This window comes from Protopterus annectens, chromosome 7.part1 (genome assembly GCF_019279795.1).
Source record: "Protopterus annectens isolate FY-2018-M chromosome 7.part1, PAN1.0, whole genome shotgun sequence".
Classification (NCBI taxonomy): domain Eukaryota; kingdom Metazoa; phylum Chordata; order Ceratodontiformes; family Protopteridae; genus Protopterus; species Protopterus annectens.
The window spans coordinates 399,875,983-399,901,874 of record NC_056740.1 but is presented as its reverse complement, the minus strand read 5'-3'; positions in this window follow the sequence as shown (position 1 = coordinate 399,901,874).

Here is a 25,892-nt window from a genome sequence, read left to right as displayed (position 1 = left end):
CGTGGTGCTCCTCTTCACTCAGTAGTGGTTAGCAGTGCCCTGTATAGATGCAAAAGCCTAGAAGCTCAGTTTTTCCCTAAACAGCTGTCAGTGAAACCCTTATAAGCTTTTCTGCTGCTCTAGGAGTAGCTCAGTAATGCACTGAGCAGCGTTGCCTTATTGATGAACCTTAGCTACACAAAGTATAGGTCCCTCTTGTAGTTTCAGAGCTACCATCTCAGTCCTGTTAAATTAACCCATTCCCTTCCCTAATAAAACATACAGTGAGAGCCTGCTATCATGGATTGGCAGTTTCCCATCATCTCTCTGGCCAGCCTGATAGACATAGGCATCCTGAAACAATGTAGCAATTGTCTCATGTATACTGACAACCACTTACTCCTGAAACAACCAAATACTTTATGTGAGAGATGTAGTTACACTATGAAATTGGAGGCAAGTCTCACATAAGGACAAATTGAATGCCAAACAGGTTGTCAGCACACAAACATGCGCACACACACACACACACACACACACACACACACACACACACACACACACACACACACACACACACACACACACACACACACACACACACACACACACACACACACACACACACACACACACACACACACAGTCTACCCGCACTAAATAAGGACACAACACATAAACCACATAAACCCACATATGTGGAGGTACTCACTAGCATCTTACCAAAAGATCAGAGGCCTCCCAAACAGAAACCACTTACACACATAACAATACAAAAAACAAGCACAGCACATAACACACACACCGGTGTGTCAACAAATAAGCCCTTAAGGAGTAACACCACAAAACCTAATGTATCGGTCATAGGTGACTCCATTGTGAGATACACAGATGTCCACCTCACCAGGCTGGATAAGGAGTGGGTCATGGTTAGTTAGCTGCCTGTCAGGTGCCACTATCCGTCAAGTCACTCAAGCACTCAAGTCACCCAACCACAAGTATGGGTATGACTCCATCATAGTCCATGTGGGGGTGAAGGACTTGAGATGTACCTCACTGGACTATGTGAACAGAGATATGATTGAGCTTTCAGATTATGTGTCACAGGCAGGTATAAAGCCTAGCCTTAAGTAACATTTGACCTTTTCCAAGGACAATGCCACAGTAAAAACAAAAAATGATTGACTTTAACAATTGGGTTAACTTCTGGCGTCAGTCTTAAGAGATTCAGTATCTGTCAACCTGGGAAGAAATGGTTGACAGGCCACAATGCTTTGCCAGAGATGGTTTACACCTGTCTTCTCTATGTTTTCGGATACCAGCAAAGGCATTAGCCACCCCTATTGTGCCTTTTTATGGGCAGTGTCAAAATAACCAACCTCCCAACATAACAAAATCCTCCCTAGATAAACTCACGGAACTGCTGCTTAATGCTAGTAGTCTAAACAAGAAACTGCTCTCCCTGGAAGCACTCCTCACTTTGGAAGATACTGATGTCTATGCAGTCACTGAGACATGGTTCAAAGGCGCAGAAAGTACCTTGGCCATCCAGGGCTAAGATGCCTTCCATGCATCCAGACCAAAAAAAAATGAGCAAGAAAAAACCAATGGAGGAGCTGTATCCATTTTCATTAAAGGTAAGTACATCTCAAGAGTGGTCAAACAGTTTGACTGTCTTGAGCTATTCCATGTCCAATTTACAATAGGCAAAGCCCCCTAACACGTCACAGCTAGCTATAGGTCTCTGACCATGAAATAGGAAAAGCATACTGCATACCTGGACTTACTGCAGTCACTTGCCATACAGCCCAACACCTTACTGATGATTTTAATTATCCTACCATCAACTGTGAAACCTACATGACGACAAACATGCTGGCTCAGAGGTTCTTGGACTTTGTCAGTGCAAATGCTCTATAAAAGCTAGTCATCACACCCAAAAGAGGCTCAAATGCCCTGGACATAGTACTCACTAACATGGGAGAGCATTTCATCCCCCCCCCCCAAGTGTGATGTCCTCCCTGGTAAGATCAGACCATAAATCAGTCTCATTTGATATAATTATAAGACTAGATATCCCATCAAGCTTATAAACACTTTAGAATTTTTCAAAGACAAACTACCTCTTACTAAGAGATGGTATAAGAAGTTTCAAAGCCCCCTCGAAATCAGATAACATGGACTCCTATGCAGAGGTGTACACCAATGCGGTGTGTAACCACAAAAGGAGTTGTATAGAATCAGCTGTACCTGACTGGATTAACACCAGGTCTTGCCGGAAAACAAACCACATTGGTGGACCCCTAGTGTAAACAAGATATACAACAAGAGAAAAAAAACGAATGTCCAAGAACAAGAGGGAACTGGCTCAGTAGGGAAAGAAATCCCGCTCTAGCTTAAACAAACAAATCAGAGATCTTCTCAAGTCCACTAGAGCTAATTAGGAAGCAAAAATAGTCTCCCTAGCTAAGGATAATCACAAGACATTCTTTAACTACGTCCATAATCTAAAACAGAATACCAAGATATGCACTGAACTGGTTGTGGATGGCACCACTCATATTCAGCTGGAGGTAATAGCCAACCTACTAGCTGACAGATTTGGAGCCAACTTCACCTCCTGTCCCCTCCTGTCATCCCCCAAAGTATACCTGCCACCATTCCTCACCCTATTATCTCAAGAGAGCAGGTCATTTTGGCACTCTCCATGGCCAAAAACATGGCATCACTGGGCGCAGACAACATCCCAGGTTGCCTTTTTAACAACTTAAAACATGACCTAGCAGACCCACTTGGATCCCTGTTTAATAACAGCCTGTGAACTGGCTATGTTCTGGCCGAATGGCAGACAGTAGCAGTAATCCCTTTGCACAAATGGGAACCATCAACTGATCCTGGGAATTATACACCCATACGTTTGACTTGCCTTATCTTCAAGGCCATGGAAAGAATCAATATGGACCTCATTAACAAGGACATAGGTAATCTCCAAACTCTGGACCCAACCCAGTTTGGATTCATTAAAGGTAGATCATGCCTGTTAAACATGGTTGACTTTTTTGAGAAAGTCACCAAGGCTTTGGATGAGGGAAAGACAGTGCATACCACCTATCTTGACCTAAACAAGGCATTTGACACAATCCCCCACTCAGGTATTATAGAGAAACTCTCCCAATTGGGAATTTACACCTACATTAATAGATGGGTAGCCAACTGGTTCACCAACAGGACACATACTGTCAAAGTTGGTGACTGCGCTTCTAGCAAAAGACCAGTCACCTGTGGCATACCACAGGGTTCTGTGCTGGGCCTCCTACTGTTCTGTATCTGTTTCTCAGATGTCCAGGCAAACTTGGATGGCCTGTGGCTACCATGTTCTCTGACAATTGTAAATTTGGAGCAATCATTGAGTCCCCCAGTGATGTTAATATACTGTAGACAGGGTTAACACAAAGAAATGATTGGTGCCAAACTCAACGATTAAAGCTAAATGCAAAAAAGGCATTATTATTCCCTTTGAGAAAGCTGACATCCCTGCTAATTACATTGTAGATAGCACCCCCCCTAAGTGTAGACCCACTGGGACATGACCTGAGTACTCAGGTTGATAGCAACCTGAACATTGACCACCACATATCCATACTAGTACGAAAATCCTTCTATGTGGCACATCTTATAAGTAAAGGCATCACATCTAGATCTAAGGATGTTATGTCTATTATACTCGGCCCTCATCACACAGAGAATTGAGTACAATGCTCCATTTTGCATGTACCTCACCAGACACCTGCAACAATTGGAGAGACCACAGAGGTTTCTCACCAAGAAATTACAGGGTACACAAAAAAGGTCTTGCGCGGAAAGACTGAAAGCACTGCCACTGTATTCCATCTCCTACAGGTTGCTAAGAAGTGACCTGTTTCTGACTTACAGGGCAGTCTCTGAACTGGCCCTGATGGAAATGCTACACATTCAAAAGAAAGTGTATGAGGGTCACTCGCTCAAGGGATCTTAACATAGCCACTGATATGAACAGGTCATGCTGGAGAGATAGATACATCTCCCAGAGACTGCCACTTCTCTGGAACAAACTTCCAATTCACGTGAAACAGAGCCCACCCTGACTCTCTTCAAACACAACCTAGACGAACAGATGGGTGACCATAAATTCACTTCTGAAGTGGCACCCATTTCCCTCCTGGACAGAAGAGGTTGTTATTAACTATCATGGACCCTTAACTCTGAAAACTTTTTTTCCCCAGGGGAAAAAAAAAATTGCTTGGCCAAACAAAAATGAAACAAACTTTCAAACCCTACAATGTGCCTCCCACACCACCCTAACTAAATATACCAACTCAGAGATCCCACTACAGTGGGGGAAAGGGCAAATCCCCGACAATGGCCAAGCATTTTTCCCCTGGGAGAAAATTCTCTGAAATGGCCATTCAGAAATTAGTGTATATTGCTTGACGAAAACGTGTTCAATGACCACGTTTTTTAATAACATAATATAAACCTAACTCAGCTTCATGTAGACCCATTTCAATTTTAAATCATAATTATAAAATGTTTATGTCTATAATAGCTGAAAGAATGGCAAAAGTGTTGCCAAAACTGAATGTAAGAAAATACTGCTGTTGTTGTTAATGGTCCTGATGCAGAAAAAGTATTCAACAGCGTAATCTGGGATTTTATGAGTAGTGCAATGGAAGCATTTGCATTCCCCTGATACAATAAAAAGGTTAAGTAGTAGGATATTTGAGGGATCAGAGACAAAAATTAAAGTGTGAGGGTTCCTCTCTGATAAGTTGTGTCTGAAAAAACGAATGAGGCAGGGGTGTCCTCTTTCCTCTTTGTTATTTGTGTTATAATTAGAATCATTGGCAAAGAAAATATATAACTGGTTTGGTAATCCAGAAAAGTTGACTTTATTTGCAGACAATAATATTTTGTACCTAATAAAACCAGAAAAGTACATCTCAGTTTTGTGGAACATTTTGAGACAGTCTTTTTGGGCTATAAAATTAATGAAGACAAAACAAATACTTTAGCTGTAAACTATGTACTTACACATGAATTAGTTCAGCAAGGGTTGGGGCATGGTCTAATGGTTAAGGTGTTTGCCTTACAAACATGAGGTGCAGGGTTTGAGTTTCACAAGGGATAATTGGCTAGGCTTAAAATGGCTTGCAAGGGCAGTTAGTCTAGCACCAACATATAAACCTAAAAAAAATATTAGTTCAGCAATATGATAAAATGAAGTATTTAGGAGTTTGGATTAAAAAGGATTGTCTTAGGGCAGCTAAGAATATGTGGGAAGAGACTAAAAATATAGTGCAAAGACTGAGAAACTGGAAGCTCTTGTTTAGGGATATGAATAGCAAGATACAAACAGTGAAAATGTATTTTGTCCATTTTGTTTTAAATAGAGGTCAGGGATGTTTTTATCAGAGGATAAGTTGTGGACAGTAATTAATAAAGAGCTGAAATGTTTTATCTGGTAGGGGAAGAGGGCAAGGGTCAAGTGGGATAAGATGATCCTTCCAGAAGGACAAGGTGGTTTGAGAGCTGCACAGTTAAGAATGAAATACATAACACAAGCAGAAAGGTATAATTCAAAGTGGAAATGGATGATGATGAATCTGGGGGGGGGGGATTCAAGAAATAAGGAGAAAGGGGAATTTTGGATGCAGATCCTTAAGGAGAATAACAACAACTTAACAGAATATTATATTTGTAAAGTAGCAAAAAATATTCTACGAAGTAAGCCAACACAACAATGGTGAAAGAAGATTCTGCTGATAGGAATGACTGCAATTAGGCAAGAGGGGGCTGAAATTTACGGGAGAAAACTGGTGAAGGAACCAAAGTATTGGAAAAGGTATGGCAAATAACTAGAGAAGGAGAGGTAACAGAATAGGAAGAGGCCAAGATGACATTTGGACTGCAGGCTAGAGACTGTCTTCCCTATCAGGGATTGACATTAGAGTATAGCCAAAGGGATAGAGAATCCTAAGTGAAAGACCTGCTCTGGGAGTTTTTAGATGAATCTAGAAAAAGAAGCTGCTGTTAAGAAAGGGATAATTAGCAAGGCATATAAATATTGCACAGTAAGTACAGGAATCAATCAGAGGAGGTTAGAAAAGATTTGGAAGAGAAATTGGATAAGCAATTCACAAGGAGACAATGAAAGGACATACGCATGGCTCCCAAATATGCAACAAAGTCTAGAAGGTCAGAATTTTTGCTTCAGAATGTTTTCATAGGTATTTTAATATGCCAAGCAGGCTCCAAAGACTTTTTCCTCAGGTAAATAGCAAATGCTGGAGGTGTGATAGGGAAGAAACAGGTAACTGGTAACATATATTTTGGGGGTGTAGTGAGTCGACAGTCAGCTCTCTCAGAAATATTGCATGGACAAATGGGTATAACTATGGAAATGTGTCTTGTTAAGTTTAATTCTGGTGGCTGCCAAAAAAGCAATTTCTAGAAAATGGAAATCAAACTCTAAACCAACTAGTAGTGAATATTGCAAAAGAGATAAAAAAACTGGAAGTGGGATCTTTAGAAGAGGTCTGGGATAAAGTATGTAGAGAAAAAAAAAGAAAATTTTGGGAACAATAAATGTAGAATAATATTTTGGAGGATTAAGAGTGAGGTTTAAGGGAAGGCAGGAATTGATCAATTTATGTAATGATGCATTGATGATACCTGTATAAATCTGAACTTGTTACCATGGTTTGTTTTCTTTTATTTAAATATATGTTTGCATATGTCTTAAGTGCTATGATTTGTGAGTCTGTGTTTTAAGGGATAATTTAATAAGTGTATTTAAATACAAAAAAGGAAAAAGAAAACAAAACATATCTCTCCGTGTGGCTCATACTGCCCCCACTGACACAGACACACAATAGGTTTTAAACTTGAAAATACCTCTTTGCATGACTCATGGTACCCCCATTGACACAGACACACAATGGGTTTTAAACCTGAAAATACCTCCTCACATGACTCATGGTACACCAAATGGCACAGATGCATAATGGGTTTTAAAAGTGAAAACACCTCCTCGCATGACTCATGGTGCCTTCACTGACAAAAACACACAATGGATTTTAAACCTGAAAATACCTCCTCGCAGGACTCATAGTGTCCCCACTGAGACAGACACACAGTAGGTTTTAAACCTGAAAATACCTCCTTGCACGACTCCTGGTGCACCCAATGGCACAAATACACAATGGGTTTTAAACTTGAAAATAGCTCCTAGCATGACTCACAGTGTCCCCACTGACAAAGACATACAATGAGGTTTAAACCTGAAAACACCTCCTCACATGACTCATGGTGCCCTCAATGGCACAGACACACAATGGGTTTTAAACCTGAAAATATGTCCTCACATGATTCATGGTGACCCCACTGACACAGACACACAGTGGATTTTAAACTTGAAAATACCTCCTTGCATGACTCATGGTGCCCCCACTGACACAGAGACACAATGGGTTTTAATTGTGAAAATACCTCTTGCATTACTCATGTTCTCCCCATTGACACAGACACACAATGGGTTTTAAACCTGAAAATATGCCCCCCCCCCCACACACACAGACACACAGTAGGATTTAAACCTGAAAATATGTCCTCACGTTACTCATGGTGCCCCCACTGACACAGACAAACAATGGGTTTTAAACATGAAAATACCCCGTTGTATAACTCATGGTGCAAGTGGCACAGATGCCCCCCACTGACACAAACATACAATGGGTTTTAAACCTGAAAATACCTCCTCGCATGACTCATGGTGCACTGAATGGCACAAATACACAATGGGTTTTAAAACTGAAAACACCTCCTCACATGACTCATGGTGCTGCCACTGACACAGACACACAATAGATTTTAAACCTGAAAATCCCCAGTATGACAGACACATTGGGGGTTGGGTTTAGAAAACACCTCCTCACCTCATGACTCATGGTGCCCCCCCAACAGCACACACACACAATGGGTTTTAAAAAAAAATATGTCCTCACTTGACCTCATGGTGCCCCCGCTGACACCTCCTCACATGATTCATGGTGCCACCACTGACAATTTAAGGCATTAAACACCTTACACAAATGACACATGGTGCATCAATGCACTCCTACACACCACACACACACATTTTGTTTTAAAAAAACCCTCCCCTCACTGACTCATGGTGCCCCACTGCCACCATGCGCAACAATGGGTTTTAAAAAATGAAAACACTTCCTGGCATGACACATGGTGCCCCAACCACACAGACACACACAACGGGTTCTAAACCTGAAAACCTCTTCTCACCTGACTCATGGTGCCCCCACTGACCCAGATGCACAATGGGTTTTAAACCTAAAAACACCTCCTCACATGACTCATGGTGCCCCCAATGACACAGACACACAATGGATTTTAAACTTGAAAATACCTCCTCACATGACTAATAGTGCCCCCAATGACACAGACACACAATGGGTTTTAAACTTGAAAATAACTTTTCAGATGACTCATAGTGACCTCACTGACACAGACACACAATGGGTTTTAATCTCTGACTAACAGTGCCCCCACTGATGCAGACACACACAATGGGTTTTAAACCTGAAAATACCTCCTTGCATGACTCATAGTTCCCCCAGTGACACAGATACACAATGGGTTTTAAACCTGAAAACACCTCCTTGCATGACTCATGGTGCCCCCACTGACACAGACACACAATTGGTTTTAAACCTGAAAATATCTCCTTGCATAACTCATGGTGCCCCCACTGACACAGACACACAGTGGGTTTTAAACCTGAAAATACCTACTTGAATGATTCATGGTGTCCCCAGTGACACAGATGCACAATGGGTTTTAAACCTGAAAATACCTCCTTGCATGACTTATGGTGCCCCCACTAACACAGACACAGAATGAGTTTTAAACTTGAAAACTTGAAAACACCTTCTCACATGACTCATAGTGCCTCCACTGACACAGACACACAGTTGGTTTTAAACCTGAAAACACCCCCTTGCATGACACATGGTGCTGTCACTGACACAGGCACACGATGGGTTTTAAACCTGAAAATACCTCCTCACATGACTCGTGGTGCTCCCACTGACACAGACAAACAATGGGGTTTAAACTTGAAAATACCTTTTCGTATGACTCGTAGTATACCCAGTGGCACAAATACACAATAGGTTTTAAACCCGAAAATACCTCCTCGTGTGGCTCATGGTGTCCCCAATGACACAGACACACAGTGGGTTTTAAACCTGAAAACACCTCCTCGCATGACTAATGGTGCTGTCACTGACACAGGCACGCAATAGGTTTTAAACCTGAAAATACCTGCTCGCATAACTCATAGTGTCCCCAGTGACACAGACACATTGGGTTTTAAGCCTGAAAACACCTCCTCACATGACTCATGGTGCCCCCAATGGCACAGACACACAATGGGTTTTAAACCTGAAAATATGTCCTCATGTGACTCATGGTGCCCCCGCTGACACAGGCACAAAATGGGTTTCAAACCAGAAAACACCTCCTCACATGACTCATGGTGCCTCCACTGATGCAGACACACAGTGGGTTTTAAACCTGAAAACACCTCCTCGCATGACTCATAGTGCCCCCACTGACACAGACACACAATGGGTTTTAAACCTGAAAACACCTCCTCATGACACATGGTGCCCCCACTGACACAGACACAAAATGGGTTTCAAACCTGAAAACCCCTACTGGCATTACTCATGGTGCCCCCACTGACACAGACACGCAGTGGGTTTTAAACCTGAAAATACCTCCTCATGCAACTCATGGTGCTGCTAATGACACAGACACAGAATGGATTTTAAACTTGAAAATACATCTTCGCATGACTGATAGTGTCCCCACTGACATAGACATGCAATGGGTTTTAAACCTGAAAACACCTCCTGGCATGACTCATGGTGCACCCAATGGCACAGACACACAGTGGGTTTTAAACCTGAAAATACCTCCTCACATAACTCATGGTGCAGCCAGTGGCACAGATACACAATGGGTTTTAAACCTGAGAACACCTCCTTACATGAATCATGGTGCCCCCGGTGAAACAGGCACTCAGTGGGTTTTAAACCAGAAAACACCTCCTTGCATGACTCATGGTGCCCCCACTGACATAGCTGCACAATGGGTTTTAAACCTGAAAATACCTCCTTGAATGACTCATGGTGCCCCCAGTGACACAGATACACAATGGATTTTAAACCTGAAAACACCTCCTCGCATGAATCATGGTGCCCCCAATGACACAGACACACACAACAGGTTCTAAACCTGAAAACCTCTTCTCACATGACTCATGGTGCCCCCACTGACCCAGATGCACAATGGGTTTTAAACCTGAAAAAACCTCCTCACGTGACTCATGGTGCCCCCAATGACATAGACACACAATGGATTTTAAACTTGAAAATACCTCCTCACATAAATTATGGGGACCCCAATGACACAGATACACAATGGGTTTTAAACTTTAAAATAACTCTTCAGATGACTCATGGTGACCTCACTGATACAGGCACACAATGGGTTTTAACCTGAAAATACCTCCTCACATGACTAATAGTGCCCCCACTGACGCAGACACACAGTGGGTTTTAAACCTGAAAATACCTCCTTGCATGACTCATGGTGCCCCCAGTGACACAGATACACAATGGGTTTTAAACCTGAAAATACCTTCTTGCATAACTCATGGTGCCCCCACTGACACAGGCACACAATTGATTTTAAACCTGAAAACACTTCCTCACATGACTCATGGTGTTCCCACTGACACAGAAACGCAATGGGTTTTAAACTTGAAAACATCTTCTCACATGACTCATGGTGTCCCCACTGACACAGACACACAATGGGTTTTAAACCTGAAAACACCTCCTCGCATGACTCATGGTGCCCCCACTGACACAGACACACAATGGTTTTTAAACCTGAAAATATCTCCTTGCATGACTCATGGTGCCCCCGCTGACACAGACACACAATGGGTTTTAAACCTGAAAATACCTACTTGAATGATTCATGGTGCCCCCAGTAACACAGATGCACAATGGGTTTTAAACCTGAAAATACCTCCATGACTTATGGTGCCCCCACTAACACAGACACAGAATGAGTTTTAAACTTGAAAACTTGAAAACACCTTCTCACATGACTCATAGTGCCTCCACTGACACAGACACACAGTTGGTTTTAAACCTGTAAACACCTCCTCGCATGACACATGGTGCTGTCACTGACAAAGGCACACAATGGGTTTTAAACCTGAAAATACCTCCTCACATGACTCGTGGTGCCCCCACTGACACAGACAAACAATGGGGTTTAAAATTGAAAATACCTCCTTACATGACTCATAGTGTCCCAAGTGACACAGATGCACTGTCAGTAAACAGAGTTGTAGGACTGTATTAATCAATATATGTTACAGTTTGAATGATAATGGAATTAAAATAGGTAAAGTTTGTGCAATAATTACTTTCTCTTTCTTTGTAGATATCTGACATAATGCAAGTGTTTATGTTAATGCTTAAGTTGAGTGATTATACCAGTAACATGTACAGGGTTCTATAATGTTTCATGGGTTGGAAACCAAGCATTCTAGATTAAAAAAAAAAGATTTTAAATTTTGATTTAAAAATACTGGTAGTTAGCATTAAGGATTAATGCTCTAAAATGTTAACAATTTTTTTTTTTTTTTTAGTATTTCACAATGTGTGGTTTGAATCCTTCTACCTTTGTTTACCTACTGTGTGCTGCAAGCAAGTCGCTTAACCAAGCTTGGCTCATAAGTTATCACTGAAATGGAACACTTGTATTCCACGGGTTTTCCTGGTTGGCTCAAGATGTCACTGTTGAAAGTGACACCCCGACTCCATCTGCAAAATGGAAAAAAAAGTCGCTTAACCAAGCTTGGCTCATAAGTTATCACTGAAATGGAACACTTGTATTCCACGGGTTTTCCTGGTTGGCTCAAGATGTCATTGTTGAAAGTGACACCCCGACTCCATCTGCAAAATGGAAAAAAAAGGTTGAGGATGGATGGATGCAAACTTCAGTACTGTGAAACAGAATTAGTATGTTACTGAAAATGTTTTACTCTTTTGTTTTTCTGGGAACTGCAATAAAAAAAGAAAATGTTTTATGTGCATGCATGGATATAGATGTTTACAATATATATATTATTCTTGAAATTATTTATTACATGTCCACGGGGGGGGGGTAACTGTCACTAAAGAATTCAGTCATAATTCAGGTACTGTAATTACTGACCCAGGAGATTGTCATGTAGACAAGAGCCACATGCAATATAATTAGATGTAATAATTTTGTAAAGTAAGAACTACAGATATTGATATTAACTATGGGAATATGCATATTCTAGGTAGCATCACGATAGGCATAGTATTGAATGACACAAGGCAAAGTTAGGCTGTATAAATATGCCAAAGTTTAAATACTAGGTTGAAAAATGTAATAAAACATCAGCAGAAATATGAATCTAAGAGGTCTAAGTTTATAAAGAGTAAAATAAAAGTGTTTTAACAAGCAACTCTGTAGTGAAAATTCGCACAGAATATAGTTACTACCTACTCCTGCTTTGAGCATATACCAAGAAAGCCGTGAATTATTTTATTTATTTATTTTATTTTACAATTTGTTGACTGGGTGGGTGGGCTGGTCAACTAATCCCTTTTCAGACACAACCCAGGTACAACAGTTCAGTTAAAAATAGTTCACAGTAGTATAATAAAGAAGTATAATGCAGTCACAAGAAAGACTGTATAGTAAAAAAAGAAATTATACAAAAGTTGCATTGAAAAAATAGTTTACCTGAATAAGATACTGAATCTGATCAGAAGAAACTGATTGCATGAAGAAAATAGCCAGTTATTGGTGCACTATCATTTCTATCAGAAAAAAAATAGCTGTAATAATTTTTGGACAGATTTTTGCCGACTGATGAATGAGCTATCCCACCTCCTTAGATTTTCTTGTTCTAGTCTCCCTGGGTAGGGATGGGAGATATTTTGTAAGAGAGAAGTGGAGGGTAGACCATGGGAATGAATTTTAATTGATACCGGGGCATCAGTCACCGGATGTAGACTGCCCTGAGATAAAGCTGAAAAAGTAAGTATTTCAGGAGGCTTTAAGTCTTGAACCTCTGGTACACCGAAGGAAAAACAAAAAGTGATGGTCTAGACTCAATGGCCAAAAGAGAGGAACAGGCAGAGAGTCAAAATGTTTTTTTTTTATTTTATATAAATTCACATTCTTTCTTACCGTCTAGAGAATGGTTGTCCTGGATAAATGAGGAATAGTGGCAGGTCTGATTAATCAGATCCTGTTTAAAGACAGGTCTGCTTGTATATGCACAATGATAGGCATTATTGATTCTGAAATGTCTTCACAAGATCAGTAGGTACAGCAAAACCACACATGCACCTTCTCCAGATTTACATAAAAGGGAAGTATGTGCGGAACTTGGGAATGATTACCTGATGTCTGTGCATGATAAAGACAGACGATGAGTTAGTCTAAGACCTTGTGCCAGTGAAAGTTGGAGAGTTGTCACCATTCCAGAGACATTATGAAATTTTAGCCAAAGCTGAGCTTGATATGAAACAATCCATCAGTGACTGTGGACAACAGACAGTATTTTTGTTATTTGTGGCTAAAGTTAAGCCTGAACAGATACACCAAGACAAACTATTACATTGCTAGGACATCAAAAATTACGAAGTTTATATTTATGTTTACAGTACAAGCAAAGTAGTAGATTAATTTTATTTTAATGATTTGTAATAGGTTCATAGGTAGGTACTAGGCTATTGGCCCTAGGGCCTATATAAGCCTACCCAAAAAGGTACCCTGGATTTCGCCACCCAAGAAAATTATTTTCCTGTGGCCCTGTTGAACAGAGCCACAGAGGTGATCCCCGGGGTGAATTTCCTATTTCCCATCCAGTTATCAAGATTTTTCTTGGAGTGCTGATGAGGAGCTTTATTTGATATAGATAGGTAGTTTGTTCCAGAGTATGGGAAGTCTCTGAGACAGAAATCTATCCCTCCAGCATGTTCTGTTTATTGTGGTGACAAGGTTAAGGTCCCTAGAGCATGTAGCTTGGAGAGATTGGGATTTATTTAAATGGAGCATGTTCAACAGCTCTGGGTTTGACATAGCTTTGTATGTTAGGCAGAGATCACCTCTGAGTAGGCGATATGCAATGGAGTAAAGCTGAAGTTTTTTGAGACAGTCTGCATAGGGCATCTGTTTGAGGCCAGTAATCCTCTTTGTGAGGTATTTCTGCAGCCTTTCCAGTTGTTGTAGATGTCTTGTGAGGTACATACCAAAACGGGCGTTGTACTCTATAATGGATCTAATGAGTGATGAGTAGAGGGGAACAATGACCTCTTTTTTCCTGGATGAGAAACCTTTTATGATGAGGTGTGCCACGTAGAAGAATCTCCTGACTACTGTGGCAATGTGATTATCAAAGGAGAGACTACTGTCCACCTGTGTCCCAAGGTCTCTTATACTTTCGGTGTTAAGTAGACTACCACCTATGTGGTAGTTCATGGGTACAGAGTTTTTACCAAAGGGGATGTCAATGCACTTTTTGACATTGAGCTTGAGGCCATGGCTTTGACACCAGGCATCTGTCTCAGTGAGGCCCTTTTGTAGAATATCCACATCATTAGGAGTTTCCATTATGGCTCTTAGTTTGCAGTCATCTGCCAACTTCATTAGCCAAAGACCTTCTGTGTTAGCCTGTACTTCAGAGAAATAGATACCAAACAGGAGAGGACCCAGGACTGAACCCTGTGGTACTTCACTTGTCACTGGTCTGAAGTTGGATTTGCAGTCTGCTACTTTCACAGTGTGGGTTCTGTCAGTGAGCCAGCTGGTAACCCATCTTGTAACATAGGGATTTATACATAGTTTAGTGAGTTTATCTATAATTCCAGAGTGGGGGATGGTGTTGAAAGCCTTGGCGAGATCTAGATAGGCTGTGTGAACCACCTTACCCTCGTCTATGGCTTTGGTGACTGCTTCAAAGAAATCTATCAGGTTTAGGAGACATGATCTGCCTTTTACAAACCCGAAGTGGGTGGGGTCCAGAGTTTGGAGATTACCAATGTCTTTGTTTATAAGTTCCATGATGATACGTTCCATGGCCTTGCAGACCAGGCTCGTCAGGCTAATGGGGCAGTAGTTCCCAGGGTCCGTGGTGGCTCCCCCTTTGTGGGGTGGGATAACCGTCACTGTGCGCCATTCAGTGGGCACAAAGCCTGAGCTGAGGCTATGATTGAACATGGTACTTAGATGGGGTGTCAGTTCATTCTGTAGTTCATGTAGAACGCAGCCTGGGATGTTGTCAGGTCCCATGGATGCTGTGTTCTTGGCTTTGGAGAGTGTGTTTTTTACCTATGCAGCTGTGATTACAGGAACTTTGCATTCGTCTGGTATAAAGATGGGCCCTTTAGGGGGTGAAAGGGGGGTAAAGTTAGCACTGAAACTATCTGCCAGGATGTTGGCAATATCAGTTGGTTCTGTATATTTAGTGCCATTGTGCTGTAATTCAGAGCAGATCTGAGTGTTGCCATTGAGATTCTTGACATAGCTATATAATGCTTTATGGTTGTCTTTAGAATCAGTGGCGATTTTGCTTTCATAACTAGCTTTGGAGGATTTTATGAGGGATCTAAGCTTCTTACTGAGGCTGACCAGGGAGTTCCTTCAGTCATGGGATTTTGCTCTTTTTTTGCAAGAGTTTCTTTCTTCTGTTGTAGTGTTTGTTTATGGCAGAGGACCACCAGATTGGCTTCCTTTTTTTGGAGGATAGCATCTTGGTTCTGTTAGGGATAGCATGATCCATGCACTCATGTAAGTGCTTATAAAGTGCATTTGTGTAGGATTCAACAGTCGTACTTCTATTTTCCGTCTGCATGGGTGTCGTGAAGTTTGCCACTTCTGTCTTGAGAAGCGTGAATTTGGGTTTGGTGGCGGTGGTTTCCCTAATGGGGGGTGGGGGTGTGATGTGGATGTCTAGGGTGATTAGCTTGTGGTCGGATCTGACAATGAGGATGTGACCTCTGATGTGGAACACCGGTCGCCCATGTTGGTAATGACCAGGTCTAGGATATTGCTGTCCCTGGTGAAGGTGTGGATAAGTTGATCCAAGGCATTGGAATTTATGAATTCCAGAAATCGTTGAGCAAAAGAGATGGTACATGAGTAGTTTTCCCAGTTAATGTTGGGCTAGTTGAAATCACCCATTATTAGGGTGTTGGGTTGCACCCTAATATTTTCCAGTGTATCAAGAAATGAGGAGTGGGAATCCTGGGGCATGGTGGGGGATCTGTAGCAAGCTACAATCTGGATTGCGGTCTTGCCCAGAGTTAGTTGCACTTGGATAATCTCGGATGCATTATGCTGAGCAACTATCCTGGAGGTGTGGATATCCTTAACGAATATGGACACGCCTCCGCCTTTAGTGTTTCAGTCCAGGTTAGGTGGCCGAAAGGTGTGGTATGAATTATAGCCTGGTAATGCAGGGGGTGCTATCTGTAGCCTTGAACCAGGTCTCTGTCTCTGTCACTGCACAGATGTCGATGTTCTCCATTTTAAGGAGTGCCTCTAGTGAGTGCATTTTGAGGTTTAGACTTCTAGCATTGAGTACCATTACCCTCAGATTTTGCTTGCTTGTACCTGTTATGGCGGTGAATTTGTTATTTGAACCTTGCCTAAAAAAGGCACTATAGGTGTGGCAAGAGCCTTAGCCAGTATCTGGAATCCCAAGGGTGACAGGTGCAGGCCATCTCTGGAAAAGCATTGTGGTCTGTCAATCATGTCATTCCAGGCACACAGATACTAGATTCCCTTAGAATGACACCAGAAGCTTAGCCATTTGTTGAAGTCAGTCATTTTGTCCTTGTACTGTGGTATCATTGTGGGTGATGGCAGGATGCTACTCAGGGCTAGGGTCATACCTGCCTAGGCTGCAAGATCAGAAAGCTCCCCCATGTCTGTTTTCATGTAGTCCAGGGAGGTACGTCTCAGGTCATTCACACCAACATGGACAATGACATACTCATATTTGTACTTGTTGTGGAGTGAACTGAGTGCATGCGTTATGTGGCGGATCCTGACACCTGACAGGCAACTGACAGTAACTTTCTCCTTGTTTAGCCTGGTGAGTGGAACATCAGTGTGCCTGACTATGGAGTCACCTATGACTAGAGTTTTGGGTACGTTGATATGCCTTATGGGCTGTGGTTGAGTGGCACACTGAGTTTGTGGGCTATGTGTCATTTGGATTGTGTTAGGAGGTGGAGGTTGCTTACGTTTCTGCTTTGGAGGTCTCTGTTGCTTGAGCAGATTTTTAATGAGAGCCTTCGCAAATGTAGGTGTGTGTTTTGTGTTTCTATGTGTCTGCTTTGGTGGTGTAGGTTTTGAGGGACTATGTGATGAGTGTGGTGTGGTGCAAGTGTTTACCTTCTCCTTTTGACTGTCTAGTCCAATCTTGGGTGAAGAGAGCTTTGCTTCCAGTTTGACTTTATAAGTTCATCTCTCACAGGTTGAAGTGTTGGGTGGTAGAAGGAGAGGGTTGTCTGTGTACATGAGGCAATTGCTGCATTGCCCCAAGATGCCCAGATTCATCAGGTAGATAGGAGAAAACACCGGGAGCTGACCCTTAGACATGCCTGGATAGGTGCTTATTTATAGGTTCATAGGTAAGTACTAGGCTATCTGCCCGAGAACATATGTAAGCCTAGCCAGAATGTGTTGGCTTTCGCCACCCCCTTAGATTAGTTCCCTGTGTCTCTGTCCAGCAGAGCCATTAGTTCCCTGTGCCTCTGTCCAGCAGAGCCACTGCATTGATCCCCGGGGTAAATTTTCTGTTTCTCATCCACTCATCAAGGTTTCTCTTGAAGAGTGTTAGTAAGGGGCTCTGCCTAATGTAGATTGGAATCCTGTTCCAAAGCATGGGGAGTCTCTGGGACAGGAATCTATCCCTCCTGCAAGCCCTATTTATTGTTATGGTGAGGTTTAGATACCTAGAGCGTGTGGATGTCAGGGATTTGTTTTTTTTTTAGGTGGAGCATGTCCATCAATTCTGGATTGGACATGACCTTATATGTCAGGCAGAGATCACCTCTGAGTAGGCGGCATGCAACCGAGTACAGCTGGACTTTCTTCAGTCGGGCTGCATAAGGCATCTGTTTGAGGCCAGTAATCCTGTTGGTGAGGTACTTCTATGATCTTTCCAGCTGTTGCAGGTGTCTTGTAATGTACATCCCAAATGGGGCATTGTACTCTATGATGGGTCTGATGAGTGATGAGTAGAGGGGCACAATAACCTCTTTTGTTCTAGATGCGAACCCTTTTGTGATTAGGTGGGCCACACAGAAGGATTTTCTAACCACCTTGGCAATATGAGTATCAAAGGAGAGATTACTATCTACTTGGGTCCCCAGATCCCTTATTTCATTTTCTGTATTTAGGGGACTACCACGTATGTGGTAGTTTGCAGCTACTTTGTTTTTTCCAAAGGGGATGACTATGCACCTTTTGGCATTTAGCTTGAGGCCATGATTTTGACACCAGGTATCCATCTCAGTGAGACCCTTCTGGAGGATATCTGTATCAGCTGGAGAGTCAGTTATGGCCCCCAGTTTGCAGTCATCTGTGAACTTAGTCAGCCATAGTCCTCCTGTGCTTGCCTGTACCTCTGAGAAGTATATACCGAATAGGAGGGGTCCAGGACTGAGCCCTGGGGGATGCCACTTGTAACTGGTTTAGATTCGGACCTAGAGCCTGCAACTCTCGCCATGTGGGTTCTATCCATGAGCCAATCGGCAACCCATCTTGTGACATAGTGGTTTATGTTCAGGTTGGTGAGCTTGTCTATAATACCAGAATGGGGAATGGTGTTGAAAACCTTTGCGAGGTCTAGGTAGGCTGTGTGGACCTCCTTTCCCTTGTCTAAAGCTTTGGTAACTGTCTCAAAGAAGTCCACCAGGTTTAGGAGGCATGATCTGCCCTTAACAAAGCCAAACTGGGAAGGGTCCAATGTTTGGAGGTTCCCAATGTCTCTGTCAATGAGTTCCATGATGATGCACTCCACAGCCTTGCAGATCAGGCTAGTCAGGCTTTTAGGGTGATAGTTCCCAGGGCCTGTTGTGGCTCCACTTTTGTGGAGCGGGATAACTGTTGCTGTGTGCCACTCTATGGGTACGTAGCCTGTAGAGAGGCTGAGTTTGAAAAGTGTGTTTAGGTGAGGGGTTAATTCATTTTGGAGTTTGTGTAAGACACAGCCTGGGACTCCATCCGGTCCCATTCAATCTGTGTTTTTGGCTTTGGGTAGGGCTGTTTTAACCTGTGTGTCAGTGATTGCCGGGGCTCTACATTCTCCTGGTATGGTTATGAGCCCTTTAGGGGGTAAGAGGGGGTTGAAGTTTGCACTAAACTTGTCTGCCAGAATGTTGGCAATATCAGTTGGTTCAGTGTATTTTGTGCCATTCTGCATTAACTCAGAGCAGATCTGAGAGTTTCCGCTTGGGTTCCTGACATAGCTAAAGAACGTTTTGTGGTTATCTTTGGAGTCCTTGGCAATTTTTCTTTCAAAGCTAGCTTTGGATGATTTTATGAGGGATCGTAGTTTCTTGCTGATACTGATCAGAGATGTCTTTTCTTCTTGGGATTTTACTCTTTTCTGTACTAGTTTCCTCCTTCTATTGTATAGCTTGTTTATGGCAGGGGTCCACCAGACTGGTTTCCTTTTCTTGGAGGAGTGAGTCTTGGTTTTGCTTGGGATAGCATGATCCATGCATTCTTGCAGGTGCTCATAGAGTGCCTTTGTAAGGAATTCAGCAGCTTGGACAGCGTTGTCCTTTTACATGGGGGCTGTGAACCTTTCCACCTCGGTCTTAAGTAATGTGAAGTTTGCTTTTTAAAAGTTTTTCACAGTGGTTTTCTTGATTGCGGGTGGGGATGGAATGTGGGTATCCAGAGTGATTAGTCTATGGTCTGATCTAACCAGCGACGGGTTGAACTCCAGTGTAGAATACCGGTTGCCCATGTTGGTGATGACCAGGTCCAATATGTTGTCACCTCTGGTGGAGGTGTTGACCAGTTGATCCAAGGCGTTCGAGTTTATAAATTTTAGGAAGCGTTGGGCAAGGGAGTTACTACTTGAATAGTTCTCCCAGTTAATGTTTGGGTAATTGAAATCACCCAATATTAGGGCGTTTGGTAGGACCTTCATATTTTCCAGTGTCTCCAGAAACACGGAATGGGGGTCCTGGGTCATGGTGGGTGATCTGTAGCAAGCTAAAATTTGAATTGCAGTTTTACCCATTGTTAATTGCACATGGATGATCTCTGAGGCATTATGCTGCGCCACTTACCTGAAGGTGTGGGTATCCTTGATGAATATGGATACACCCCCGCCGTTTGTGTTTCAGTCCGGGTTCTGTTCTGTGGCCGAAACATATGGTATGAGTTATAGCCTGGTAGTGCTGGGGGGGCTCTCTGGAGCCTTAAAACAGGTTTCTGTTACTGCACAGATATCAATGTTCTCCATACTGAGGAGTGCCTTGAGTGCATGCATTTTGAGGTTTAGACTTCTGGCGTTGAGTAGCATTACCCTTAGTTTTTGGTTACTTGTGCTATTTACGGTGGTGGGTTTGTCTTTTGAGCCTTGCCTAAAAAAGGCACTATGGAGGCGGCAAAAGTCTTGGCCAGTATTTGAAAGCCTAAAGGTGACAGGTGCAAGCAATCTCTTGCGAAGCAACGTGGCTTGTTGATCATGTCATCCCAGGTGGACAGATACTGGATCCCCTATGAATGACACCAGAAACTTAGCCAATTGGTGAAATTGATAATTTTTTCTTTATACTGTGGCATCATTCTTGGTGAGGGCAGGATTCTACTCAAGTCAGGGTCATACCGGCCTGGGCTACATGATCAGAGAGCTCTTCCATGTCTCTTTTTCTGTAGTCCAGGGAGGTACATCTCAGGTCATTCACACCAACATGGACAATGACAGAGTCGTATTTGTACTTGTTCTGGAGCGACCGGAGTACTTGTGTTATGTGCCTGACAGGCAGCTAACTGTAACCTTCTCCTTGTCCAGCCTATTTAGTGGGACATCAGTGTGCCTGATTATAGAGTCGCCTATTATTAGTGCGTTGGGTATGTTATTTTGCCTTAAGGGCTGTGATTGCATGGCACACTGATTATGTGAAATATGTGTTTCATGGTTTGTGATGGTGTGTGGAGGTTGCTTGGGGTGTCTGCTTTGGAGGTCTCTGTTGCTTTTGCAAATTTTTATTTAGAGCCTCCGAGTATGTTTTCATGTATTTATGTGTGTTATTTGCTGGTGTTGGTTTAGTAGGTCTATGTGAGACTGGTGGTGTGTTGCAAGTATTTTCCTTCTCCTCTTGACGGTTAGTTCCAGTCTTGGGTTGTGAGAGCTTTGCCTCCAGTCTGGCTGTAAAATTGCATCTCTTGCATATGTTAGTGTTTGGTGGTAGGAGGAGAGGGTTGTCTGTGTACATGAGGCAGTTGTAACATTGCCTCAAAATGCCCAGATTCACCAGTTGGACTGGAGAGTACACCTGAAACTGCCCTTTGGACATGCCTAAATAGGTAAAGTGAGCTGTTTTACTGATTGGCTGGTAGGGACGAATAGAGAGCCTTGTCCTTCTGGACAGTATAGGGGGGTCTAGTGCTATGGTTAATTAGTGTTTGCTATGAACCTATACATTTTGAGCAAGTGCTGGGCTGTGAAATTAATGGTTTGAGTGCTTAAGTTGAAAGTTTGTTTAGTTCCAAGGGAAAAATTGAAGAGTAGACTTCTTGGAGGCAGGAATAGTTTAACCCTAGCTAACAGGCACTGTCCAGCGCACAAAACTATGCAAATGCAGTTTTTATAGCAGGGAAATGAAAGAGATAGAAATTAGCCCCAAATGGCCAATAAACTACTAACTTTTGGGCTGAAACCACTCCTGCAGGGACAGATAGGCTGCTCAAAGCTCAACTCTCTCACAGGTGAACAGAGAAACTTCCTTCTATCCAAGTAAGGTATGGGCAACACAGAAACTTGTAACACAGCCCTGATTTCAGTACTAACTTGAAAACAGGGCTATACTAGTTCAGAAAGGTGGGAAACAAGTATATATATATATATATATATATATATATTGTTGTTTTTTTTCAGAAAATAAAGCAGATGCAATAAAAAAAAACACTTTAACTGCACAGAAATGGCTATCGCACTTTAGTGTGCAGCCTACAACAGTTAAACAGATTATTTAAAGACAAAAATGACTTAGTTCAAGTGCAGGCAGCAAATAAGTACAATATGTAGCAGAAACAAGCTTTTTAAATCACAGAAACACTAAAAAATGGCGTTTAGGCGGAATTAGTTAAAGACAGCAAGAAAATGCAGAAAAATGATACTTAATCACTCCAAATTATCTCTTTTGTCTCTTTGCTGCTGTAGAACTCTGCAGGACACCTGGCAGGCACTCGCTGAGCTGAATACAAGCGCAAAAAAAAAAAACGTGCAAATGTGGTTTTTATAGCAGGGAAATGAAAGAGATAGAAATTAGCCCAAAATGGCCAATAAACTACTAACTTCTGGGCTACAGCAAACAAGGCACACAAATTTCCGAAAGAAACAGTTCAAATAAGCAGGCACAATAAGCCTTTAACCAGAAATTCCCAGCTCAGAAGGGCAGGATCTAGCCTCTCCTCCCACAAGAGTGCAGACCACAAACCTTCTTAATGTAAAATAACTGGCCTGAAGCCTAAGTGCTTAAACCAGAACTAATGCACTTTTAGAATAACAGACACTGAGCCTTCAATCAGCAATTCCCAGCTTAGAAGGATGTAAGCTACCTATCCTGCCACAACAATGCAGTCCACAAACCTTCTTAATGTAAAACAACTGGTCTGAAGCCCAAGTGCTTAAACCAAAAGGCTTAGAATAACAGTTACAATTTAATTAGGCTACTACCAAGCATTAATAAATGCAGCAGAATAAACACAATTGAGTACTTTTAAGAAGAAGCACAGGCAAAATAAGGTAATAAAGTGAGAAGAAACACAATTACAATAAAAGCAGATGAATAAAGTGCAATTATTTTTATAACAATAGAAAATGAGCAAACTGATTTAAACAAATTGCCCAATTAACCAGTAAAAAACTCAAAACTGAACCCTGTTCCAGCAGTCTTCAATCAGACAAGTTCTAACCGCACACTCCTGCCACTAGGGTGCAGGGGACCTTCTCCAAAAAAGATGGCCTGGATTAGTGCTCAAGTTATACAAACAAAGCTAGATTCAGCAGGCCTGAATCTAGTCTATGCTACAGCAGACAAGGTGCACCAATATCAGAAAAACAGTTCAAATAAGCAGGCACAGTAAGCCTTTGGCCAGAAACTCCCAGCTCAAAAGGGCAGAAACTAGCATCTCCTCCCACAAGAGTGCAGACCACAAACCTTCTTAATGTAAAATAACTGGCCTGGAGCCCAAGTGCTTAAACCAGAACTAATACACTTTTAGAATAACAGACACTGAGCCTTCAATCAGCAGTTCCCAACTTAGAAGGATGTAAGCTACCAGTCCTGCCACAACAGTGCAGACCACAAACCTTCCTAGTGTAAAACAACTGGTCTGAAGCCCAAGTGCTTTAACCAAAAGACTTAGAATAGCAGTTACAATTTAATCAGGCTACTACCAAGCAGTAATAAATGCAGCAGAATAAACACAATTGAGTACTTTTAAGAAGAGGCAAAAGCAAAATAAGGTAACAAAGTAGGAAGAAACACAAATACAGTAAAAGCAGGTAAAGTGCAAATTTGTTTTTTTTTTGTTTGTTTTTTATATAACAATGGAAAACAAGCAAACTGATTTAAACAAATTACCCGGTTAACCAGTAAATAACCTCAGAACTGAGCCCTGTTCCAGCAGTCTTCAATCAGACAAGTTCAGGGCCTAAGTGGGTATGCCTACTCAAATGTTCTCTCTGTATTAGGCAGGATGAGCTAATGACACTAGACTAGGATAGAGCTGGGATAGGGCTGAACAGATGGGAATGGTAGGAGTGTCTGAAATCAAAATATGACCTCACTGTACTCGGGTGAGTAAACAAATGGGCCTGGGATAGGGCTGAACAGATGGGAATGGTAGGAGTGTCTGAAATCAAAATATGACCTCACTGTACTCGGGTGAGTAAACAAATGGGCCTGGGATAGGGCTGAACAGATGGGAATGGTAGGAGTGTCTGAAATCAAAATATGATCTCACTGTACTCGGGTGAGTAAACAAATGGGCCTGGGATAGGGCTGAACAGATGGGAATGGTAGGAGTGTCTGAAATCAAACTATGATCTCACTGTACTCGGGTGAGTAAACAAATGGGCCTGGGATAGGGCTGAACAGATGGGAATGGTAGGAGTGTCTGAAATCAAAATATGATCTCACTGTACTCGGGTGAGTAAACAAATGGGCCTGGGACGGGGCTGAACAGATGGGAATGGTAGGAGTGTCTGAAGTCTAAATATGATCTCACTGTACTCGGGTGAGTAAACAAATGGGCCTGGGATAGGGCTGAACAGATGGGAATGGTAGAAGTGTCTGAAATCAAAATATGACCTCACTGTACTCGGGTGAGTAAACAAATGGGCCTGGGATAGGACTGAACAGATGGGAATGGTAGGAGTGTCTGAAATCAAAATATGACCTCACTGTACTCGGGTGAGTAAACAAATGGGCCTGGGATAGACCTGAACAGATGGGAATGGTAGGAGTGTCTGAAATCAAAATATGATCTCACTGTACTCGGGTGAGTAAACAAATGGGCCTGGGATAGGGCTGAACAGATGGGACTGGTAGGAGTGTCTGAAATCAAAATATGACCTCACTGTACTCGGGTGAGTAAACAAATGGGCCTGGGATAGGGCTGAACAGATGGGACTGGTAGGAGTGTCTGAAATCAAAATATGATCTCACTGTACTCGGGTGAGTAAACAAATGGGCCTGGGATAGGGCTGAACAGATGGGAGTGGTAGGAGTGTCTGAAATCAAAATATGACCTCACTGTACTCGGGTGAGTAAGCAAATGGGCCTGGGATAGGGCTGAACAGATGGGAATGGTAGGAGTGTCTGAAATCAAAATATGATCTCACTGTACTCGGTTGAGTGAGCAAATGAGATGGGCCCAGGAGGAGTGTTCAAACACAAATTTACAGGAGGGGCGGTCAATTCCAAAGCCACCAAGATTAATACCACAACAAGAGCAGGGAGGATGGGTGGGGAAAACTAACTGCAGACACAGTGAGAATTACAGTTTTCAGTGAAAAATAAGCAGATAAATGCAGTACTATTTCTTACACAATATTCAATGAAACAATAAAACAGAAAAAATGCAGTATTATCTTATAACACTGCAAGTTTGTACATATTTCAGCTTGCAGTAAAGTTGTTGTAGCTCAAGCATGCAACTATTCTGCAGAAATAATTTCAGAGTTAAGGGACTATGACTTCAAAGCACAGAGAAGCCCTCTAGTTTAAGACTTTTAAATCGAATATCAATGAAGTGAGAAGAATAATCCAACTAACTGCAGACACAGAGAGAACTATAATTTTCAGTGAACAAACTAGCAGATTAATGCAGTACTATTTTAACATAATATTCAATGAAACAATAAAACAGAAAAAAATGCAGTACTTTCTTATAACACTGCACCTTTGTACTTATTTCAGCTTGTAATAAAGTTGTTGCAGCTCAAGTATGCAACTATTTATTAAGTACTA